The sequence below is a fragment of the Garra rufa genome, chromosome 1, assembly GCF_049309525.1.
Source record: "Garra rufa chromosome 1, GarRuf1.0, whole genome shotgun sequence".
Lineage (NCBI taxonomy): Eukaryota > Metazoa > Chordata > Actinopteri > Cypriniformes > Cyprinidae > Garra > Garra rufa.
Genome location: NC_133361.1, coordinates 96546603 through 96551652, shown reverse-complemented (window position 1 = coordinate 96551652; position 5050 = coordinate 96546603).

The following is a 5050-nucleotide window of genomic DNA, read 5'->3' as shown; positions in this document are numbered from 1 at the left end:
GTTCTGGAATTTGCAGGCTTGGAATCAAGCACAGCTGCACCTCAGGCATTAAAATTTGATTGCCACAATTTGAAGCACGTCACAGATGACAGCACTGTTGGACAGTGAGAGTGCAAGCTTTGCCACCAGAAGACACCAGTCGTATCTGTGAGGTGCCACTGTATTTTCTACCAAAACGGAACTGTTACAATGACTGCCATGAGCATCGTGGGAAATATTAATCATTGGGTTGTTTTTATCATGCCTGAACTGTTTTTAGTTTACATGTAACATTGGTCAAAGTGTTCAAATCTAATGGTTGTACCGGAAATGTTTCCAAGTGTAGATAGATACATCAGACCCTGAAAAATAGTCAGGCTTCTCTTAATCCTCAGAACTGTTACAGAGAGGGATGCATGACCAGAAGGTTTGATACTGATTCTTTCTGGTATGTGGAGCTTTTGTGTTCCTTCTAATCCACATATTAGAAAAGGTTTTACTAGGCTTAAAACCCATAGGTTAGATTTATTCAAATTTTCTAATTCAAATTTATTCAAATAGTGTTTGTTGTGATTACACACATTTTCCTCTCTTTCCCTCTTATTTGTAGTGTCTTCTGAGTCGACGCAGTTGGAGCAAGGCTGGCAACACACACACGCACTCACACGCACGCACACAGTGTTGGAATTTTTTTGTTCTGCTTACACACCTTTTCTTCTCTTTTTCCCTCTTATTTGTAGTGGGTGTCTTCTGAGTCGGTGCAGTTGGAGCAAGTGTGAAAGGCTGTCATGAGGCAGTATAGGTTAGTACGGTCCTCCTGCTTATTTCTTCAGACACAGCCTTTTGTTTTCTCTTTCGTCGGTCGAAAAGGTATTTATATTTTTATTAGTGGTGGGCCGTTATCGGCGTTAATGTGCTGCGTTAAAAAAATATCGCCATTAATCTATTCTCAAAGTTGGGTTGGGAGCTGGGTCTAAACTACGCAAGATATGATGACTTTCACTTTGAAATTTGAGCGCGGATGACGTATATCTAGTAGAATTGCACTGTAGGGGGCGAGAACGAGTCTTCAACTTCTGTGAAATTACCACATCAAATGAGACGCGCAGACATGGATGCAGTTATGAAGCCGCTTCAGGGCAGGTGCGTGCGTTGCTAGACCCTTTTTACTGGGGCACGTGCCCCAGTAAAATTCTGCTGTGCCCCAGTAAAATCTCAAATTTGAGTTATAATTTACTTTGATAATCCGGAAATAAAGACATTAAACTATATGCAACAACTGAATTGACGCTTCTAAAATCAACGCAGTTTATTGGAAGACTATGCACGCAGATAGGCTATCCATATACCCGCGCGCCTGTGTATCTTACGGGAACGCACACGTCGTGCAGCCTTTTGCGCAGAAGTACTTGGTTACACAAGTTTGTATAGGTAATTATGTTGTAAATGCAATTGTCAAGCAGTTTGTGGTGCATTTTGGAAACAGGAGATGAGCGCCTGATCTAATGCGCCACCTGGCCCGTTCTCGAAGACTTACTTTTAGTCATTATTTGGGTAGCACACATATTCTGAATGCCTTCAGCAGAATTGAAATTAGCCATTTTAATCTAGATTAATCTAGATTAATTTCAAGATTTAATCTAGATTAATCTAGATTAAAAAAATTAATCTATGCCCACCACTAATTTTTATATTGGTTGACATTAGCTACCGTAATCACTGTGTATCTGGTGCTAAAAAGTTCACAAAATGTTTTCTGAAGTTGTCCGTCGTGTACAGCCGCTGACCATTAGCATATGTGAACGTTAGCATGTGAAGGTGAAATGATTAAATGTACATGTACAGAAACTGAACTTAAGTATTTAATTTTCATGTGGTAAATTACACACAGAGACGCCAATGCGGCAAAAAAGCTCATTTGGGACGGATATGTTCATTTACACTAAATTTACGCCTGGTCTAAATCCAACAGTCTCACCAGTCATTTTTCAATGGAAAAACTATAGTCCTAGAAATGAAAAAAATAATACTACTGCATGTTTTCGTTTAGTTGTTTTAGGATAGAAGATAACTGGAAGAATTGCCGTCTGACTAACCCCACAGCTGGCAACCACACTCACACACGGAAATAGACACAGCCAGCACCGATTCGTTGCAAGTGTGTTGCAAATAGGTCCACTAAAAAAGCCACCTCATATCATTACGAGGGGGACAAAATAAAAATAGAATAATTTTATTTGAAAACCGTTACTGCCCTATCTGATGGCACAAACATATATACATGACACGGGCTTCACCCAAAAAGGTGGCGGAGAAAGTAGAGGGACAGGAAACTGTTGTGCGACCCAAAGAGCGGGAACGCACAACCCAATCACTAAAGTTGGAACAAACAAAACAAACGCCTCAGAAGAAAGTCACAATAGTGGCTCCACAAACACCCACTACACCAAGGTCGGTTGGTAGACCGTACCGTCACATCATGAGTGATCATAAACAGGTGGATTGGAGCCTAACCCTGAAGAAAAAATGTGTGATAATCGGGGACTCCAACGTTTCGAGAATACCAGCCTTCAACATTTCTGATCTCCAGATAGACAGTTTTCCGGGTGCCAAGTTTCAACACGCTGGCAATCTTGTGGAAAAAGCCACAATTGCAATGGAACCGGAAGTACTGTTACTATCGTTCGGAATAAATAATTGATCTCAGAGATGTTTCACATCGACAAACACAGAGATTAAGAGGGCATACAGGGTAGCTAGGTCCCGACTACCACACACTGAAATCGTAATACCGTTGATTAACTATTGTGACTTGCTTCCAATCGATGAACAAAGATACCTCGAGGACATAAACAAGTACATTAAGGACAATCTCAACTTTCTCCAACTATTGCCCGTTGCCCAGTTTCAAGTTGAGAACGATAACGTGCACTGGACAGCTGCAATGGGTAAAAACATGTTGGAACATTGGCTTCAGTCGCTAAACTTTCTGACGCCATCAACCCAATAAGTAGTCAAGAAAAACTTATAGTAAATTTGTCCCCGCTCGGCTTGACAACTGGGCAGCGGGCAATTCTGAAGAAAGCCTTTCCTTTGTCATGGTCCCTGATACATCAAAACTCAAAAATTAGAATTATTATAGAGCCTAAAGGCCTATCACAGGCGTATTAAATTAGAGGCCTATCTAGTTTGCCGCCCCAGGTGACCTCCTTAATCAGGGCAGATTGGAACGCGTATCAACAACTGAATTGGGGCCTTTTAGAAAAACTGAATTTGAGTAAAAGTGAGAGAAAAGCAATTTGAGAACTTAAAAACAATTCGGACATCGTCATCAAAGGGGCTGACGAGGGAAACGCCGTTGTCATTATGAGTAAAGCAGATTATCTTTGGGAAGGAAATAGACAGCCTTCTGTGACAGAATACTATTGCTCTCTCACAGAACCAATTTACCCAAAAACGATGCTGGAAGTACGAGAAATTTTGGAAGAGATGTACGAGAAAAAGATTATTAGTGAGAAACAGAGAGATTATTTGTCTGGTTCTGGTACACCGAGACTGAGGAGATTCTATTTATTACCCAAAATACATAAAGAACCACAGAAGTGGAGCATACCACATAAAGTACCTCCTGGGAGGCCTATAATGTCGGACTGCGTCAGCGAGACTTATTTTACAACAGAATATATCAAGCACTTTCTTAGTCCCATTTCGCAACGTCACGACAGCTACCTTAAGGACACTTATGATTTCATCTCCAAAACAAAAAATCTCATTCTCCCATCTAATTCTGTTCTCTTTACTATGGACATCGACAGTTTGTACACCAATATAGAGATCGGAGCCAGAATGGCTGCCGTGAGGGATTGCATGAGCAAATACCCTGATTTTAAAAGACCAGATGATTTCATTTTAAGACTACTAGAAATTAATTTAACTAAAAACGATTTCGAATTCGACTCTAAATTTTATTTACAGACTAAGGGGACGGCCATGGGCAAAAAGTTCACCCCTTCTTATGCCAATATCTATATGGCCCATTGGGAACAAACTGCGTTGTCCTCTTTCCATCTCCAACCTTTCTCGTATTTTAGATTTTTAGATGACATCTGGGGCATCTGGAGTTTGTTGAGTTTGCTGACCATCTGAACAGTCATCAAAAATCCCTCAAGACAAAATATGAAATTGATGAAAACTCAGTGAATTTTCTGGATGTCATTACCTATAAAGGTATATAAATTTGAAATGACCAATCAGCTGGATTACAAAGTGTATTTTAAGTAGGGATGCACCGAATCCAGGATTCGGATTCGGATTCGGCCGAATCCTGGGCTTTTTGACGGGGTTCGGTTTCGGCCGAACCTTAGATTTATTTTCCACCGAAACCGAACCCTAGACTTGCACTACGACGTCACACGGCCGTTGATTACGTGAAGGTGTTTAGGCTACATAGGACCCGTTCGAACGTAGTAGGCTGTAAGAATCTGAAAATGGAACTCGTAAGCAAAAAAAGTTTTGTTTGGCAGTACTTTCAACCAAAAGAAGGCGATTCAAGTCGAGCTTTATGTTCAATTTGCAATGCCAATTTGTCTCGTGGTGGCAAGGACCCTAAGCAGTACACAACATATCGCCGATGTTAAAACATTTGCGTCTAAGGGGCCGTTCACATGTCGCGCCTAAAAACGCGTGGAAAACGCTAGGCACGCCGCTTTCTTCCTTGTCAACAAAGCGCTCGGGCGCTTGCGCTCCGGAAGCGTCTGCCGTTTCTAAGCAACCGTCAGCTGCGCTCTAGCTCCAAGCTGCGGAGCGCTTGCTGCATTTTGAAAAGTTGAGATGTTTTTATCTCGATGCGGCGCGGACGCGCCTGGAAAAAACGAGCGCGTCGCACGCCGTGCGCGTCGCGACCGCGTCGCTTCCATTATGCGCGCGCAACCCGCACTTCTACATTTAAAATAACGAATTTGAGCGCGCAAAAGTGACATGTGAACGGCCCCTAAAACATCCAAAAGAATACGAGTTTTGCATGAAGGAATCTACAGACAGCAGCCAAAATGCAGCAACTTCAGGTACGGCA